The 21,982-nt window shown below is 36.1% G+C and overlaps 1 pseudogene; it reads left to right on the top strand.

The window, feature by feature from the left end:
- Positions 1 to 21,982, top strand: part of LOC110467120 — a 31,542-nt pseudogene continuing 9,560 nt past the window's right edge.

Raw genomic sequence — 21,982 nt, 5'->3', positions numbered from 1 at the left:
ATGGCAGCTCCGGCTGTATGCTCCCGAGGGAGTTGAAAAAGGTATTGGCTGGTTGCAAAGGCCCTATATCAACGGATAATAATTTGTGAACCGCTTTGAGACGACCTACGAACTAGTTTGTGATAAAGCGGTATATAAGAACCTCTAATTATTATTATTATTATTATTATTATTATTATTAATTATTATTATTATTATATTTTGCAAAACATTACATAGATTGAGTTATATTTGCGCATGTATTAACATTTAAAAAAAACCGCTTATGGATTTTTTCTGTCAGACATTGTGTCGGAAAAGCCAGCGTTAAATGTGAAACTAAAAATAAAATTTGTTAAAGATTCAGATTCCGCATTATGGAAACAGCTTGCACAACAGAAACAAGAAAAGGCTTTAAACAAGAAGCCGAACACCAATAAGGCACGTAACGTCATCCTGTTCATTGGAGATGGTATGGGCATGTCTACTGTAACGGCGGCCAGGGTACTCAGGGGGACACTGGCGACGAAACTGTCCTCGAGTTTGAGAAATTTCCCTACATCGGCTTAGCGAAGGTACGTTTATGCAATATCGTACAGTGTATATGTATGCAGACTATTTTGTTTTCAAATAGCAAGGTTTTGAGTACAAAATGAAGCCACCCGTTTCTTTAGAAATGATGATTAGTTTTGATGTAAGTACATTTTATAGCTGTGGGAATATATAATATTGTTGTTTGTTTTGAGACTATGAAATAATACACACTATTACAATGTGGATTTCACCTCTGTTTATAAGCAGTTTTGAATTATTTGGAAAATATTACATCACCTGCCGCAGGAAGTCATAATAGGTTTTCTCCGCAAATGCTTATTGGCAAATAAATCTAAATTCAGAAAAACTGAAGAAACTTCTGCAATCCTCTATGATCAACTTCAATGACTCCACATACAGGTATACTTAAAATTGTATAATATGTCAACAAAATGAAAATACTGTTTAATTTATCATAATAAATACAATCCTAAACCCAATACATAACAAATATAACAATCAAATTTCAATAGGATAACAGTGATGAGTGTACCTATTCGAAAGATAGGTAACAGAGGATATCCAAAAATATCTGTCAACAAAACGCTTTTAATTCCGCTTCGAAGATTTGAACAAATGGCTCTGAATGTGTAAGAAACGTGATCAAAACAACTATCAAAAGAAAGAGATAATTTGAGTTAAAACTTTTTGTGAAATTAGTTGAATTATCAACTCACAAAATAGAAATGTTAACAAGTGAAAACAAACCATTTAAACATATATATCTATTCTTGTTATCAATATGGCCGTATATACCCAGTTTGATAAAGTGCTCGAAATATTTTGCATTCTATACAATTGATAATCATCCCAAGGGTCAGAGATAAATAAAATGCTTAAACAAATATGTAATACCCTTTATACTATCCTTTTAGCACATAACATTCTTCATATTCCACTAATGAACAAAATGATTAGGCGATGTAAGTGTAGTGCTATATATAGACAGTAGCCTCCCCTTAAACGTATCGCTCATACAATGTTCATTAACATTGAAACATAACTATTCGAGGCAGCGTGCCTATCGTGTCTGTAAGTTACAGTACCTACGATGGAATGGCAAGAGATATATTTCATTTTCATCATTTGAATTCTTCCCTCTCTTTCTCATCAGAGGATTCTTATATAAAACAAATAGTTTTTGTTCCCGTTCGATAAACAAACACAATATACATATACCGGCAAATGACATCACAATAGCAGAAATCCAGACTTCCTTGTAATATGCATTTCATTCACAGTGTTTTTGAGGCATATGCAAGCAATGTTGTGGTTTTATGAAAGGAAATTATTTTTAATCTAAGGGAGCGCAAAAATTGTTAATTGGGAAATGCAGTAATGTAGTATCAAATAAGAGGAGTGCAGCATTGTTGTTGTTTTATCATACGGTCAGCTTTCCGGATACAAACTGGCAGACTGCTGGTTGATGTCTTATTGTATGAGGTTCACTGTTACTTTGACAGTCACAGTTATCTCTTTTGCTTAGTATCATGATACATAGTGTACACACTTTACTCATGATTAATCATCAGTACGCCTCTAAAATGTATAATTCCTATAATAAAGGGACTTTACTCACATATTCCTCTTTTGAATCAACAGTAGTTGAGAAAAATTTGGATTTCCCTTTTTTGGCCCCGAACATAACCGACGAGTCCTAAAAAGGACGAAACAGTTGTACTGTGGGCAGTAATTCGGTTTTATCATGCTGTATCTACCATCCAAATGTAATGGATGCAAGCACACGTGCGTTCATCGTTCTATTAAGAAAGTAGAATGTTATATTTATTGATTAAGGAAAGTGAAGTATTTGTTTTTTGAGGTTTAACGTCATCGCAATAGTCAGGGTGATTTGATGACGGGTGCCTAGGGAGACAACACCGGAAACAGAATGAAATGAAAGTAAGAAGAAGATGGGTTAAAAATCCTCCCTACAGCATATGCTTTACAGACGTTTTGCAATGATCGCTAGACTCCCGACTCTGCGTCCACAGCCACGGCCATTATGTGTGGACTCAAATACCAGGCAAAGGATAGCAACTGCTCAAGTAAATACGGAAACGAAACATTGTGCATTCGATGGGTTTCATGCGGACGGTAAGACATTAGCTGTTCCTCCAAATTGCACATACTATTATAAATACTTAAGGCACATGCTTATGTGGGGAATAGTTCATCAAACGATGATGGGATTTATGTTTTTGGCGATTTACTGATGTGGGTATAAGTTAATGAAGCAATGAATAGCTGACGGAATTTATTAATTAGACAATCTATTGATATGGAAATGATTTACTTTCACTATGCATTTATGTGGGTATGCATTTCTTTGACAATGATATGATTGTGGTTGAATAACTTTGACGTTGAACAGATGAGATAATTTATTATGTATACGGCCTAATAATGTGAGTATGAATGGCTTAGATAATGAATTGCTGCAGTAACTAATCAGTCTGACGATGGAATGACGTAGGGATTAATTACTTTGGCTGACCCTAATTACCTTTTTAAACTAGCTTGGAGACGTCATAAACTCATTGGTTTGTAGCACAAGTTCTTCAAGCCTGTTCGAACTGTTAGTTATGACTTTCAACTACAAGAAAAAGCTTTAGAATAGCTCATTGTTCAAATCTTCGTGCTCAACACCGTTCAGGTAATAACTGGCGATCTTTATGCGGTACGCAAACCTACAAAAATGCTTGTGATGGGTCCTAAGTGTCGAGAGACTCCAACTCATACTGTCAATTAGAAGGGGGAAAAAAGATATTTATGGAATATATTGAAGATAATGATCAGGTCCATCATTAAATAAAGATTAATTTGTTTGAAATCTAAAATATAAACAAAATATAATTCTGTATTTCTTGACATCAATGTTCAAACCACACTTAGTGATCTGCATCACAGGTGTGTCGTTGTGTCAGTAGACAAAGCATCTAATAACAGATTATTTGTCTGCAAGCATTATAACATTACTTCCCTGCTCGATAACTCAGAAACGCTACCTAAACATTTTTTTGTGATTTTTTTCCAAACACGCAATACTAGCTAATCACGCTTCTGTATTACAATCTTTCCAAATATATTTTTTTTATAATAAGGATGGACGTGTTTCGTTTCTGCCGGATTTCGAAACTTCATAAGAGTCCATATAACAAGTTTAAACGCTGGCCAAGTCCTTCAATTTTACATTCAGATATATCGACGTGCTGTCTTTGGTTTGGTTTGGTTTTTTTTATTTTTAACGTCCTGTTGCAATTGATGCAGCATATTTATTTTGATCGCTTTCGTGTCCCCAAGTAGTAGGCACAAAAGCAAATCCCCAATTCTGCAGGGGATCAACATCAGCCGCCTCTTAAGACACAACAGTGGGAAACAGCAGGTGTATTCTTTACTCAATCCCCGACCTGCAGGGGTGGTGCTGTCGTTGAATACCAAGGAATTCATCGACCACAATAATGATATACCCTCCAGAGCTTGACATTAAGGACACTATCGACTCCTTTACTTACATCATGAAATGCTGTGATATTTATTTTCAGTTATAAACGTAGTTCTATTGCTGTGATAATCCGCCATGTTGGTTATAGGTCGGTCAGTCGGAGTAATCAGCAAGGCAAGGATTACACACGCCACGCTCGCTTGTGCAAACGCAAAAACAACTGAGAGGTAGACGGGGAAATGGTGGGCGTGACTGGAGACTGTACAGATATGTCCTCCCAACTCGCCTACAACAACAGTTACGTTAAGGTAAGTACAACGACTCGTCCACAACCAAAGTTTTGTAACGGTGAGTAAACCGATTCGTGCATAACAATTTTGTTAAAAAGAAGGATTGCTAACTCATCCACGACCACGGTTTTGCCAAGCAAGTATACCTACTTGTCCACGAAAACAGTTTTGTCAATTAAATAAACCGAAATGACCATGGCAACAGTTACGTCAAGTAAGCATATTAAATCTAAATCGTCCACAAAAACAATTATGCACAAATGGGTTCGCACAATGCTCTTGTTCATATTGACAGCGGTTTATGTGATTCATCTGTAGAATGTTTAGTAAACTACGTTTCGTAACTATCGAACAGTTTGAAAAAAGGAACACCCTAGTCCGGGTTAGATTCAAAACAAGGCAAAAAGCAGAGTCAAAGACATAAACACTAACATGGGGCAACAGCGGGGACACGGGCGACATCACTGGCTTGATATCCTGAGTTTTATTCCCAGGAACTCCACTGGTTCAAAGAGAGTAAACTTCCTCTCGTCTTTGACTTGCGTCTCGATACAATGTTTTTGGGACTATACGTTATATGTCTGATTTTGAACAAACCTTAACATGTTATAGGATCATATACATGTATATGTAAATGAATAATGTAGAAAAAATACATTTTTTGTTTTGTTGAATTTATGTTTCTTATTTCGTGTGATTGTCCAAACTGTGAACAATTCTCCAGCTGTGTTTCTACTGATGAACCACCAACAACAAAATATGCATTTTAAACATTTTGTCTGTCTAGTGTATTGCTATAGGACATTAACATTGATTCGATTATGGGACATTCTTTGATGATTTATCCGGAGTAATCATATCATTATGTACAGAGCCGACAACTCAGATACATCCAATGGTATTATGGACCAGGAGGTGCTTTATCCGAAGCAAATTGTTGTACTTTCTATCGAACGTGTATATGGAACTAGCAGACCACCAGGAAGGAAAACCTTCATCTGTCGAGGATAAACAAACCGATGACGGATTCTTTAACTTCTTCTTACGTAGCCAGTGTCTCACTTGGCAATCACTAGAAAAACTAGGGAATTTGTAGTGACAGTAAACACAATGCAAAGGCGAATGAGATGCAATGCCCCCAAGTAGACTGTACAGTGACGATCAGCGTATCCCAGGCGATTGAGTTCTAATTAGAAATCATTATTATTACCGGTTCATCTGCAACAGGTTGGTCGTACCAATAATATGACCAACACCATGAATAAGTTGCGAAGGGTGTACCACATTCAATTTGTTATGACTCCTTTTTGGATGAAGCTGAACGCGCTTTCCGGAAGAGAGTCTGGGAGTCCCACATCGATTTGTCTGCGAGAACTGAGGTCGATCGTCGTTCTTTTGTGGCTGCCCCAAATCAGGGAGCTCAACCAAGAAATCCTCTGGGTCTCGAGGTTCTAGAAAGGATTGAAGGACTCCAATACCGATCTTAAGAAGGACAATGGTCGTTTACGAACTACCAGCAGCCGACGTAAGCCCAATTAAGCCTCCTAGTGTTCTTCCCCTCTCTATCCTCAACAAAATCTATCGATGTTAAATTTATACTTTTATTTATTTTCTTTCCGGAGGGAGGGGTGGGGTTGGGGCGCTGCAGTGCACTGTTTTGACGTTGCTGCATTGCTTTCTAAGGCATTGAGGGATTATTTTATTATACATTTTTGAAAATAGCAGTGTTTTATATTTCATGGATTTTTTAATCGATTTTCAGGTTTGGAAAGATGACAAAGAGAGGAATAATTTCTCAGCGGAGTATGTGTGGAACAAGTCTCAATTCGATTCCATAGATCCCCATTCCACTGACTATATATTAGGTAAGTAGGAATGGCGACCGTATGCTGAAAAGTTGATTGCCTTGTGGATTTGGGCACATTTACACTTTATATCTGTAGTCCTAGTAAGTGTTGTTTCTCTTAAATTAGTTTTATTAGTTACTTTTTTTTATACCAGAATTCGTTTAAATGTATATATTGTGTACATTGTAATAAAGAACAGCAACATTTTAAAGGGTAAACAGTTGTTGAATGTTTCTTGTGGGTTTTTTCAAATGTGTTTTCGATTAAATTAGCAAGTCTAACACATCGTTTTCAAACTATATTTGACATTTTGTGAGTGGAACTATTCCAGAAAGATTATTGGAGATTCAGTAAGGTAGTATATATCCTTACGATGTATAGAAATGGAGGCAACCATATTGTATCGCTAACACCAAACCTAACTTCCTACAGTTTGTATAGCATACACGCTAACGCACAAACAGAGTACCTTACAAGTATGTTTTTTGTTGAATTGCACGTTGACTTGTGTCTGCTTACCACTTGTAGGCCTGTTTGAGGCAAGTGTCATGCATTACGAGTTAGATCGAGACATTGGTACTAATAAAGAAATGTAACTAGCGGAGATGACCATCCAGGTACTTCAGAAGTACACCAAAGGCTTCTTCTTAATGGTGGAAGGAGATGGCTTAATGTTTCTATAATCCCAAAAAATGTTTTTGAAGAAGAGCATTCAAAATGTTCAAAATTATACACCATCAATATTGCTAGAGGAAAAGAAATCACGCGATAAGAAGGAAAGCGCAATCGATAAGAGGGTTGAACAGCCCTTCTATTTTTGTTTTCTAATTATATGATGTTTAAAAAAAACATTCTACTGATTTTCAATTTTTGTAATTAAGTTTACTCGGTAATCGATTTTTGCGATATCATACTTTTAATTGTTGGAGAAAAAAATTGAAAGGGCCTTTTTGTTTCTTTTCTTTCCTGCATTATAGTAAAGTTATGTTAAAATGAACAAACTAGATATATTGCACTGGTTAAGCATTAAAAACAATTAAAAAAGTTGTACCATTCCGGAACACCTGGTATCACATATGAAAAGTTCTTTTTACACAACCAATAAGATTTTCTATGTGACGTTTCGATGACTAGTACATTATGTACACTGTCACCTTCATCAGACAAATGACCAGTGAAGTGTATGCACACAAAGGTATAAAATGTGTATGAGTTGTCCACAAATTCGATGTCGATTCAGCTTTGCTGTAAGCGTATGTTCATTAGTTGTTATATATCTACCGAAATGACTCGATTCAGCTACGCTTTGTTTAATACTTGTTCATAGATGTGCGAGAGTCTATGAGCCCCTTCATCTTTTAACACCTTTGTGTGCATACGATTCACTGGTCATTTGTCTGATGTAGGTGACAGAGTACATACCGGATTATCCATCGAAACGTCACATAGAAACTCGTATTGGTTGTGTAAAAAGAACTTTTCATAATCCGTAATTACCAACCCGAAGCAAATGTTAAGAAATACCTGGTATCACTCTCTTTGATATTTGTCAATGGTCTTCGTGTAAATCGTTCCTTATGTCCATATTTTGCCCTTTTTAGTCACCCCTGGGGGAACCCCAGTGGGGACTATTAATTTCGGTTTCAGTCCCAGATTTTGACCTCTGTTGTCCTGGGCTGTTAAGTGTATGCTTCTGTCGGAATATACCAGGCGCTAATTACAAGCTCTTGGATAACTCAGATATCGATTTCCTTTTAAAACAGGAATAGGATAAAACCTAAAGGCGTTCCAAATTTTACATGGGAATTACATATAACCTAAAGTCATCCGAGTATGAATCCGGCACCTTTGAGTTTCCCGAAGGGGTAAAATGTCGTATTATAAATTGCTATTGATTGATTTAGATATTTCATGTCTGACCAACGACTACCGTTAATATTTGCGTATAGTGCACACTTTTTTTAAGGAAAATGAAATGTCAAGAAAGGGGTGTACACGATACTCAAGAAAAATCCCAAAACAGTCCTTGGTCGCGACCATTTCTCGTAAATGTTTCGAGGATTTTCGGAAATGTTTTGAAATATGCTCGCAGCAATAAACTGCTAAATTTCGTTGAATAACCCCTGATTGCATTGCCAATTTAACAATTACGAAAAGTTGTAAGTTTAAGTCATATTATACGATAGAATCGGATATATAAACTCGAGTAAAGTAGGCCCAACTTTTCGGGACGTTGCGTTGTGAATTGATAAATACGGGATACAACGAAGAATTGCATCGCATGTATCACAATTGTTTGGTGTTCTTCATGTCACGCGAATTCTGCTTATGGCGGTCCTCGTCTGACCTGTTTGAGCGATTGCCTTTAAGCGTACACTATAAGCCGATACTGACGATCAGAAAACTACTTGGAAAAGTGTATTTCATAACAAAAAAAAAAGTAAAAAAATTATCCGTTTATAAGATTGAATCTTTTCTGAAACTTATTGTCGTGAAAACAACATCGTTATATTCCAATTACCTGTTCTGCCCATGCCAGATGACCGTGTCACTGCGCAGATTTCCCCGTATTCGAGATGTCAAGTCAACGCTAACATTATATTTGGGACATGCTTTCTTATTAATTCCATGTATTGGCATGGCTACCTGAACAGCGTGTATGTATTTACACCTGGTCATTGTTTACCATTTTGATTGACATGTGGAAGCTTGGTCAATGATTTATTGAAAAATGATCATACAGAATGAATGGGTGACTTTCATGTCATTCTGACATATTTCTAGTTTAATTGGTTTTTAGTTCGAATCATGGTTCTGTTGACATTTCGGTATTCATTTGGGTTTTTTTACTAATTCTTTTTTCAAAACATGTAATGTTTTCCCGTCTCTACTAGCACAATTACCCTGAACCTGTATAGGGCTTTGTCTGCCGTCAATTTTTCATTTTATATTGTATTTGAATAAAGTATTCCGAAATATGAAATAAGCTTTATCATTCAGATTTATTTTTTTACTTTTAATTTTGTTATTTGAAAGATGAACGTAACCCACACGTATAGGTGATTTTACCGTTTAACATTAAGTTATATATATACAGTATGCCCAACCTGAATTACACTGGACCATACAGCTGTTTCAGAAATGTCTATATGGTGTAGTAAAAATTGTGAATTTGTTTGGCTAAATCGACTTATTAAATATTAAAATATGTGCTTTCTGTACTTATTTATATTATAAATCACAACTTAATAATATTCTTGCTTAAGACCTTCCTATCGTTCCTCCAGGAGCACGTATAGACCACGCTCACCATGAAACTAACGCCGAGCGATCTCTATACGAGGTTTTGGCTATTGAGGATGCTGTTAAGGTGGCTAATGAGATGACAGATGAAAGTGAGACACTCATAATAGTGACAGCTGACCACTCGCACGTCTTCAACATGGCTGACTACCCAGAACGAGGCAACGGTATTTTGGGTACGTAATAAGGCAACGATATACCTATGCATCATAGATACATACAAGAGGGTTCTACTAAATACAAGAATGTGATATAAATGTTTAGACGGTTTTTAATAGAGCTGGTGCCTCTTATTATGTATTGTCTTAACTTCTCTTCGAAGCCTATCGGTAGAGAAAATAAAACAAAAATAATGCCTGTACGTTGTGACAGATGACCGTCTAATGGCACGATGGTGTTCTTTGTGGAATTTCCGCCACTATCAACAGCAGTAACGTGTCATCCTAAGAGTATACCAAGTGAATGTTTAAGTTTGTCCTATACATAAACAATATTTGATGGGTTTTTTCAAAATTGTTCCTTGTCAGATAAGATTGCAAACGATAGTTTTTGTTGTATATTTCATACAGCTCAAAACAATCGCTTAGCAACGTGTGCCGCGTCTGTGCAGTTTGCTGTCCAAATCGTAGCGAGACGTTTCATTTCAAAATTAATTATATTGATTTTGCACTACTCAAACAGTTATAGAGATTGCCATGTCATAGATATTTCGTTAGCACTTTTCAACATGGAAACACGGTTATCGACTGCATTTTTATTTGCAAGGCAAAAAAGAGGCAATGACATTGATACGCATACGGAATGGCAACTACATGTATGACGCGAACAGGAAATGTCCCATATATACCCCAGAGGTCCGGGGAAAGAAAATTCCAGCTGTACCACACTGTGTGTTGTTCAAGGCGACTTATGTGCCTTTCAAGGCGACTTATGTGCTTCACCTACAGAATTGGAGATTTCCTTCCTAGTATTTTGTTTTAAGGGGCACTGAACCATCCACATTGATCTGCTGACCCCATTGCACCATTGCAGCACTTGTGATCTATATCTGCTATACAGATGTAGATTTTGATTAGACGCAAAGCAATTACGTCGTATACATAAATACCGAATAGCGACCAATAACACCCTAGTTATGTAACCAATGTGTCAGGTACATTATTCATACACTTTAGCGACGGGACGTCGGTGCGTTAACAATACTTGCCAGAAACATTCCAATGGATGTTATGTTTAAATCAATTTCGTATTCATTCCATAGGGAAATAATATGTCTGAGAGTAATGAAGGTATTACAAATTATCCATGCAGACAATTTTTGACAACAGACAGAAAATCATATTACCGACTTTAGTCGTTCAGTGAAAGGCATCGGGATGTCATTAATGAGGAAACATCTTTGCAACATTATTTAATCAATTACTGAAGAGTGGAAAACTTCGCGATGAGGAAATGTCGTGGTTTTAGTACTGAGTAAATTGGCGGAAAACACCTACATCTTAATATCTATTTATAGATCAATAAAATATGTATGATTTCGGAACTATTGCCAGTTAAAATATTCGATAATGCCATAAGAATAAAAGGTCACGACGCAAACAATTCCAATTTTACAGTTTAAGTACAGAAATTTGGACAGCAAACATTTATGTTTTAAATAATATTTCATTTAGAATGCAACATCAGATTCAATACCAAAGCTGCTTGTCAGTATTTGAAATTAAAATATTGATATTAATTGTAGGTTTTGTCAAAGGGTTAATGAACCAAAAGTAAGTAATTGCATTTTGATTGAGAAATGGAGATAGTGTCCAAGCTTATAGAAGGCAATAATTAAAAGCCCTGTTTGTTAGATCAATAATTAATCAAATAAAAAAATAAAATAAAAAAAACATGTCATATGTCAAGATGCATAGTATTAACGATCAAATCGACGTCGATTCGGCGTAGAATCCCGTTTTTTGTCTATATGTAAGAAATGAAAATTCGATTACACTTTGTCTTATACCTGGTCCTAGACGATACCTTATATAATAACACTGTCGGGAAAATGATCTTGCATGCAGATATATAAGTACTTATATGAACAAAATCTAGTGTCTTCGGATTTCAAATGATAATATGTATGTGCACATGTAGGAAACACGTACTTGACTAGTCATATTTACTATACGTTTGTTTATTTGTTATTTTATAATATAGGGTAGTAGTTATATTTGCTGCCTTCTCGAATGGACTTAATATTTTTCAGTTTGTAATGAAGGCGCGGAGCAGCCTTCATCAAAAATTGCATATCCGAAAATAAATATTTTGTTTGCTTTGTAGAGTTTGATTAAGTCATTGAAATCAAAATTATAGCTGATTGAATGACTTGTGTTATATTTTGTTTTGTTTTTCCCTGTTCATGGTTTTGCTTCCTCGCAACTGATCATTTGAAGCGTTATCTGCAAATGACGGAGATACTAAATGTAACGATGTATTGAATACGCTGAGCAGCCTTCAGCAAGAACTACATATCCGTCAAAAACCTTTATTTTTTGCATTGTAGAGTTTGATGAAGTCATCAATATCAAAATTGTAACAGAATGTTTGATTATTTAATTGTACTTAGTTTTGTGTCATCTCAACAGATCAATTAGAAAGCCATATCTACAGATGATGGAGATAATAAAAAGGCATCCCGAAGGTCGTGTCACTGAGATATCCATTCTAAGACGAAGTAAGATAACACTTCATCCGGCCATACGACTCTTAGAATAAGCTTATAGAGGTCGCCTCTTTCAAGCATGTAGTGGAATGAAGCAGGTATATTCTTCTCCGAACCTGTGCAGTTAATTGCAGAATGTTTTCATAAAATAAACTTTATCTTCTTTTAAAACATAACTGGCAATTAAAAATCATTCCATAAATTATTCATCATTTGTTTCTTCCTAGGCATCGTCAGTAATCTTAAAGAAAACAAAGTCGCAAAGGACGGTATACCATTTACTAATCTCTCTTATGGTAACGGGGCAAGTTATGACTGGGGAAAAAGGACAAATGTTTCTGCCATTGATACAAGTAAGTAACAACAAGTTTTTCCTGTTGTTATGAAAAAAACAAAGTGCAAAGGGTTAACATGTCTACAGGGTCGAGCCGCATCCACTTTTAGTATTGTGAGCACCCATGCCCTGTGAAATGCAGCCAAATTATAATGTTTAAACCAAGGCCGTTTTTGATCCACAACTCTACAGATTTGGAAAGTTGGAAGAGGATAGAACATGGTAAGTATCCGATTGACGTATACCGATAACTTCGCGTTTTAGTAGCTGACAACGAAGCAATGTTTGCTACAGACACTGAAGCACATTATAACATCCATTCTATTTGACACAGTATTTATAACTATTGTCATGGATATTTTGTTTCTCATTTGTGTTTCATGTATTCAAAGCTGAGCATATGCAGGCGGCAAAACAATTGAATAATAAAAATCAAATCAAATTTATTTGAAAGCAAACAGACATATACAAGCATTTCAAACTGAAAGAAATATGTGAACTTAGATTATCATAATTCACATTTCAATCAATAACTAGCAGGTTCTCTTACAAACCAAGATTTTTTGTAACACGGTCGTTAATTTTCTTTTTCTTGGTAGTAACATATTGAAAGATAGAACACGATTCATTCACTAGGTTAATCGACAACGACCATATATTTACATGCACGTTGTGTGATACCATCCATCTACATGTATGTCCTGTTTTTCAATGAAGTTGTGTGTCCTATGGAGTTTCTGACAAGCGGATACAGTGGCAGTTGATGACAAAACACGCAAGAAAGAATACACTTAGAATATTTACAAAGTAATTTATTTTCTCTGGTTTCTTCGTTTATTTGTTCACCACGCAGACTTCATTAATATTTCTAATATCCCCTTTCTGGTTTTACGATCACAAACGTACCTTCAGTAGAATATGGTTCATTTTTTTGACGTTGTTTTATTCTGAATATCTTTGAATAAATGTAAACACTTTTCAAGGTTTCTTTTCGATACGACCATTAATCATGTTCTACAACGGTTAAAGCTGAGGTACTCAATTAAACAAACTACACCGTATGCATTTGCATCGTCTTGTACCAAAAGTGACAAATTGTCGAGGCTATGACTATATAAATACTGATGAGCGTCATTTCCTATTAGGAAATGCTTGATATTTCGCTACACACCTGAATTAGTTTCAGTGCTTTGGTGTTTTACATTTATCCTTTGCGTAGTTGAATTTAACCTTATTTTCGTATGTAGCAAACGATGTTTTCTCTCGCTGAATGTAATCGCTTTTGTATAAAAAGTTTTTACTTTTTCTTTTATATGAATTAACACATAATGATATCGGCAATTTCATAATCTTAATTCACGAAATGAAGTGTAATCCTTATCGAAGTATGTCCACGCATATATGTAGTTAAATTGTATTTCCAGAACTTTGCGAACAAGACAGCATGGATCAGACCCAAACAAGTCGTTTGAAGCGCGAACAAAACATGATGGTTTGCCATCACAAAGATTCCGTAGCAAGTTCGTCGATTCAAGCAATATACAATTTCCGAAGTTGGGATAACCATAGTTGGCGAAATACACAAGAATTTCATCATACGGTTCACAACCGATTGTCGTGTTTACATCCTCACTGACCTGTCGAAACTGCGCCCTATGTAGAGTGAAGTACAACCAACCATCTTGGTGGACTGTTAAGGAGTTGTCTCTTAACAAAACTGAATGTAGCTGGCAACTCCTGTTTGCTGTATGGTAGAAGAAAGACTGACATTCAACAATGGTTTTACATCAGACAACACACAGACCAAGTGGATGGTCTCTAAAGATACCTATAAGGTTTTCTATCGAAATCATGTTTTTCAAATCCGTTTGTATGATGGACAATTCAATCAGTGTAGAACAATCTGTAAACTGTTGTAACATCAAAACAATAATAATCAGTTAAGTGATCTTAAACGAAGCCATTACTAACGCGATTAAATCACGATTCGTACGTATATTAGATGTTGTTACAAAAACAATGGGACAATGCCGAATAGGTAAACGTGATGAACGTGATGACGTGATGATATAAATCATATCATGGTCATGGCGTAGAAATGTTCAGCGTGCTGTTGTAAAATATGCTGCTTTTTCGTATGTAATGCTGTTCATTGACGTACAGAATCTGTGTAATATTACATGCTGACGTAAAATGAACACAGCAAATTAAGGCAAGCAGTTCGCGTTTACTACCTCTGATCTAAAAAGTATAAGTCACGGCATTGTCTAAGCATTGGATGCCAGACTGTATACAAAGCCGAACACAAGTGAGTGAACACGTTTGAGACCGTCTTTAGAATAAGATTGATCAGTTTGGTATAAATAAGAAATGCTTTGTTTGTTTTGACCACAAATATGAACTGAAAAGCTCTTTGCGACATTTCGAGAGCGTCTCTTTCCTTTGTAAACGACCGTTGTCTCCACTCCAAACAGCTGTGCCTAACCAGTGAAGTAGTCGATCAGGAATGATAGACACATATCGCCTGACAGTCATTTAGTTTCTCTGTGGATACGAACCACCAAAGCCAAACTATATGTACGTATGAGTTTGTAACTCCGGAGCATATTTGTTTGTCGATCGATCCATATTTGGATAAGGTCTGAAGATCTGAAGAGCTTGTATCATCAATAACAACAGAGCTTTATGTTTTCTATGAATTCATCCATGTTAATGATTGTTCTCATTCATAAGATATATTTAACACATAACACTCTTCATAACACAAGGAATCAATAACCATCAGCTGATTTTAGTATGGTGGTTGGTTAGGACAACTTTTGCTGGAATCAATAACCTTCAACTGAGTTAAGTATCACGGTTGGTTAGGACAACTTTTGCTTATCGCCTCTCTGATTGGTCGCCGCAACGAACTGTAAGGTGAAAAGGTGGCGTTTGTTGTTTTATTTAAACTTTATATATGTTTTACGCTCAATATATTATCTTTTCTCTCTTGTTTGGGTTACTGGTCTTAAAATAAACAGCCAGCGCACCAGAGTCCTTGCTATCCCCCGTTTTAAAAGCATGCAAAAATGTTACAATTTCAAAGCAAAGAGTTGGGCATGTTTTGGGCGAGTTGTTAACACTGCGGCCTTCCACGCAGGCGACCGGGGTTCGATCCCCGACGTCGTCATACGCATGGATTTTCAGAGAAAGTGTTTTGTCCTTCCCACACAACTCCAACAACCCAGGTGGAGATACATTGGTCTGGGGTGGATGATGCGGTATCTATGCTGTAGAATTCAAGTTAAGTGGCACCACAAATGATGCCGTTGGAAGCACGGTCAAACTACAAACAGAACAAGTTACATCTCCAGCATACATGCAAGTATACACACATATTGAAATATTAGCCAGGTGACATATGACTAGAAGTAAGCGCCTGATAAGCCAGCTTCCGCTTATTCCTCAAAATTGTATTGATTAATGTATATGCTAATTGTAGTAATTGTATATCTATATAATGTAAAGCTCTTTAGAGTGGCGCATGTTCGCTTTTTTTTTTGTTTGTTTGATTTTGTTTAACGTCCTATTAACAGCTAAGGTCATTTAAGGACGGCCTCCCCTGTGTGCAAGATGCATGCGTGTAGTGTATGTGTGTGTATTTTGGGAGGCTGCGATATGTTCGTGTTTGTCTTCTTGTAATAGCGCGGAACTGATGCCGACTTTATAGTGCTACCTCACTGAAACATACTGCCGAAGACACCCAGCAGGACGCCCCACCCGGTCACATTATACTGACAACGGGCGAACCAGTCGTCCCACTCCTAATTTGCTGAGCGTTAAGCAGGAGTAGAAACTGCCATTTTTAAAGACTTTGGTATGTCTCGGCCAGGGGACAGAACCCAAAGCCTTCCTCACAGGGGCGAACGCTCAACAAATGGCCAAAAGTGAGGCATTGTCAAGGGAGACATTAGGAAAAAGAAAGTTATTTAGAAAGGAGAGAAGAGATAAGGTAGATAGGGCGCTATATCAAATGTTGTATATTAATATTAGTAGTATATATCTAGGGTCGTAGAGGTTGTTGTTAACCAACACGGTATCAATTTATACTGCGTGGTCATGTGATATGGGACAGCAGGCTGTTTTAACTCCCTTTGGTAAAAGTCACCCAGTGCACCCTTTAATCTATTTTTTGCCGACCATCACCAGATGGTGGGCTATTCAAATCGCCTTTCGTCCGTGGTCCGTCCGTTACTGCGTCATTCCGTCAGTCCTTAAACAATTCTTGTTACAGTAGTCCCATTTCTTAGAAAACACCAAGGGAATCTTCGTCAAACTCACATGAAAGTTCCCTGTGATCCTTTGTAATGCATATCTAATTTTGGGACTGATCAGAGAATCAAGCTGGCCGACAGGCATCATCTTGATTTGTTATAGTTAAAGCTTGTTAGCACTATTTCATAAAAAATACTGGAGGCATCTAAATTTCACATGATGTTACCCGTGGTCCTTTATTATGAAAACCGAAATTTGGAACTGATCGGAATACCAAGATGGTCGATAGGCGCTATCTTGAATTATTAGAGTTAAATATTGATAACGGAACTTCTCAGAAATCGCTGCAGGAATCTTTCTCAAGTTTGATATGTAGGATTCCCTTGTTCACTGATTGTTCATGTTAATTTTTGTGACTAATGGAATAAACAAAATGGTCGACAAATGGCTATCTTGGATTTTGACAGTTTAACTTTGTTATTGCTAAGAGTACCTGAGGGATCTTTCCAATTGATATGTAGGTTTCCTTTGGTAGTTGGGCATGTTGTATTTTGAGACTGATTATTAAACAAGATGCCAGCAGAAATAACTTTCACATTAAGTCCTATGCTTTTGAATATGTGAAACGACAAAACTCACATTGAAGGTTGTCTTTTATACACAGTAGTTTGACGTTATGATCAAAAGTTACCTCACGTTACAGTTACTGTATACAGGACTCGATCAAACAGATAGATATATAATAGAAAAGAAGAGAAAATACCAAGCTGTTATTATGAAGATGACACAATGGTGAGCGCCAAGATCCTTCTGGGTTTCTCATGTTAAAATTATTTCTGAATGTTCCGAAATATGCACCCTCAAAGCAACCCAAAAGTGACAGGCTCTTCCTTTGATTTGTGACTGGGGGAAACAAAAAACACATTTCACCCAATCTCGTCAGAAGGGGTCAAATTTAAGTACATGTACCACCCATATCACATTATTATAAGATTGTGTGAAACGAATGTAATGAAACATCTAGTGTGTACTGATTTATCGGGTTCACCAGACCAAAATTTGATAATAGTGTAAATGAACCCTGAACGATTTGGAACCCTTAAAATGTCTACTCAGGTTACCACGAATCATAATAACCACTACATTTGATCAATATCAAGACACGAGATTTCAATCAAGACAATGAACTTATGTATGTTCTCTAACTGACGATCGCTTTTATACGTTTCCCTTCCCTAATTCATACCACGGGGTCCAGTTATTTATGAGTGGTTAGCAGTGATACATGTAGAAAGGTGTTGAGTGTTTCTATCTTCCCTTCCCATCCCTTTGTGTGGATGCTTTGTACTTAAAGTAGCGGTGGATGATATATCTGTTATTTGGACCCTATGACGCCAAACCCCACTACACACAGTGATTATAATTGACAGCTCTGTGTTTTGGACCCGGAGACACCGGACCCCAGTTCACACAATGGTGGTCTTGGGGCAAGGTTATTGATAGCTCGGATATTTGGACAGAGTTTGAGATTTCTGTTTGAGTTTGTTCCTTCGTACAGTTTGTGGAAAGTATATTTACCATTCTTACATTTTAAGCATTTTGTAGGTTTCACGTGTTTATTTTCATGCACCGTGATGCTCTGACCTTGAAACTTTACAAAAATCCTTCTAAGTATATACACTTTAAAATGTTGTGTGAAATTTAATGTTTTTAAAGAACTTTTTTATAACCTTGTCACACAATTTTTCATGATTATATAGTTTGATACTCCTTATGAGCAATTAATGTCAAGAAATTGAAAAAGAGGCAATGTTGTCTTGATGTTTTAAATCAGTAATTGAGAATTCCTTAACTGTACAGCGTAAGTTTTAGCGGCAGCTGTCGGTAAACTAGCTAGTAAAAGTGTCTTCCCAGCCGAGAAAAGAAGGTAACTTCTCACTTTATTCACCTTGCCTCTATGGAAAACAAGTACATGCCTTTATTCTGAATCTAAATCATCGTCCAACAGCATCTCAAACATCGGTACAAATAAGTTTAAACCTATTGATATCGTACTTTCTGCGGTTTGAAATTCTCCCTGCGTCACTCTCTCAGTGCGTCTAATTGAACCTGTTCGTTTTTATTCACATCCATTTGTGAACAGAAATATATGATAAGAGGTATATATTATAAATTCTGACTTGCGATGTATTGTGTAAATTTACGTATGAGTTTTGTGTGAACTCAGACTCATAACTGACATTGTGTTGTCGGTCGACAGCGTAGTGCTGTACATGTTTACTTCTTACTGAAAGGCCCAGATATTGCGCTATTTCTTTCGTATTTATTTGTATAACCGGCTTTCCTAAAAGATGAAACTGACCACACTGTACGTTGGCCCCAGGTCATGTCATTACCAACTACTTAAACTTTTGTTAGAATATAGATATTTTCAGTATCGGCTCGTTTTCTGGTTATCATTTGACTAAAGAGCACCTTTAAGATAAGGTCAATGTCAACAATTGACATAAATGTCTAAGCCAAACATACATGCCTTATATTTGCCAACTTATCTACCCTGTATAGGCCATGGAAAAAAATTGTTAGTGCATTTTTTTTGGAAACTTTTGGCGGATAATAAACATTTTTCAAAGTGGCATATCTTTGTCATTTCTGATGAACTGACATTGAAACTTTTAAAATACCTTTTAGCAGAAACTGCTCTTTGATATTTAATGTGAAGTAAACTGATTTTTAGAGATTCAGTTTGACCTATTTTTGACCCCATAGCGAGACTTTGAACTTGACATATTCTCTAATAACATGTCATGGACCCAGACCAAGATCAACAAGAGGTATTAAACGTGCATGCAGTAAAACGAACGCTTTTGAAGTTATGGTCGTTCGAAAAAAGTACAAAAAGGTTATATTTACAGCTATGTGACCTGGACCTTTGACACTTATATCACTTATATCATGATCTTATTCGGGTATCAACAGATCAATGTCCTCTATTGCATACTAAAATATGAACGTTCTTGAGATGCATTGTTTTCAATATCTGTGGAAATGGAATTAATAATAAGAAAAAATATACAACAAATTTTTATTAGGAATTCCCATCCGAATAAGAAATCCATAATAAATATAAACAAATGAAAATTATCGACCATGATTCTTAACTTCAATACTAGTAGCTTTGACAACGGTAATGTATTGTATTGTATATTTGTCTATTCCATGACATAAAGGTTGGTAGATTAAACAAATATGTCGTAATTGTTTCTGTGGATAAATGAATTGACTTTACATTTCATGGCAAAGTAAAGTCCGAGAACACTGTATCTGAACGTAGGCATATACAATACCACACAATAAATCATTGACTCCTTGGTTAGTGTATAGTATAGACCGTACCGATTGGATTAAAAAAAAAGAGAGCCGTCGCGATGGTCTTGCTTCATGATATATGTTACATATGATGTTTTATTACATTTTTGCCAATGAAATATCGAATTATTTCAACTTGATAAAACTGATATCTTCCACACAGTGACAAATACCGCTTTGTGGTATTGACAAATTATAATGGTATCTTCTTTTCGCTGCATTGAAAGGCAACGAATTTTTTTCAAGATTCAAATGAAGCAGTAGAATAACCAGTTGTTATGGTAAATGTTTGGTACCTACACTTAAGTATGTACATGAATATATAATTAATGACATTTTTATAAGCAATCATACCCGAAAATAGCAGAAAACGTCGGAATTGCGTTGAGTATCCCATTCAAAATGGCGCTCAGCCTTGTTGCCAAGCGTGACGTCATTAGAATATGGTGCTATTTATTGCTCTTCTGATTCCCGCCCTTTTCTCATGCATTACATTTTTCAGTTTTATGCTTTAAAAATGTAATAAATAGAAAATGTAATGGTGTCTTCAGTAATAACAATTAAATTTCACTCGTGTGGCTGATATTTTAATATTGTCCGCTCGTGCTGCGCACTCATGAAAAATATCAAAGTATTAGCCACACCCGTGAAATATGATTCTTATTAGTGAAGAAACCATTAATTATACTGTATTTAATGTATAACAACTAGACAAGTTATTGAGTTATTGACTTACAGTCTACACCTCATGATTATGATGACGTATTGCAATCAGACTTTAGAATTTACAGCTTTTGTAAACATCATTGACTTTGCAGGATCACATACTGACATCACCCTACGATAGTTAATATTAGAGATATGAGATATAACAGATTATATAAACATAAAAACTATTATTCTTATACATACCGCTAGAAGACGTTTATACATGTACCTTTTTCAAATTACAAAGGTTCCAATTTAGAATATATATCATATTTTGGTTACAAATACTTTCCTTTATAAAATAACCCTAACTGCTAGCCATTCATGTAACATGGAACATGAATGGACAATAGTGCATTGTTAATGAGAGTGTCAAGAGGTGCAAATTTTACTTGACTTATTACTAATTCCTTTTGCTTATAACAAGGACTCCTTTCTTTTTGGAATAATAACACAATACTGTAATCATGTGGATAATGAAATTCTAATTGTTATTAAACATTATATCTACAAAACTAGATCTCTCAGCAACTCCCTAAACCTCAATGCACTCATCAATGTTATCAAATATCATTTCCTGGTTGAAAAATGTGTAAATAACAGTAAAAGTGAACTTATTAAAGAGCGGTTTGAAAAAGGTTGGAGAAAATGGAAACCTCTTTTAGAACTATAGTGATAATTATTACCAATGTTATCACTATTAATAACTGTTATATAAACATCACTAATTCATAATTTTGATTCCAGTTGGCAACTTTGAACACTTATTCATGACCATTTTAACCATGGGTTCGCCCGATTAGCTCACTGTTCCACTCAGTTTTTTTATATATATATTATGAAACCGTGCCTCTCTGATCTTGTCTCTCCCCTCTCTCTCTCTCTCTTTCTTCCTCGGCTCTATTTGCCGTTTCTCCTTCTTTTTCTACAAATGTTCGTAAACATATGTGTACATGTATTTACTTTGTTTGTTTGTTTGTTTGATTTTGTTTAACGTCCTATTAACAGCTAAGGTCATTTAAGGACGGCCTCCCCTGTGTGCAAGATGCATGCGTGTAGTGTATGTGTGTGTATTTTGGGAGGCTGCGATATGTTCGTGTTTGTCTCCTTGTGATAGCGCGGAACTGATGCCGACTTTATAGTGCTACC

The sequence above is a fragment of the Mizuhopecten yessoensis genome, unplaced genomic scaffold (genome assembly GCF_002113885.1).
Source record: "Mizuhopecten yessoensis strain PY_sf001 unplaced genomic scaffold, ASM211388v2 scaffold11161, whole genome shotgun sequence".
In the NCBI taxonomy this organism is placed as follows: domain Eukaryota; kingdom Metazoa; phylum Mollusca; class Bivalvia; order Pectinida; family Pectinidae; genus Mizuhopecten; species Mizuhopecten yessoensis.
This window is presented reverse-complemented; position numbering and strand designations above follow the sequence as displayed.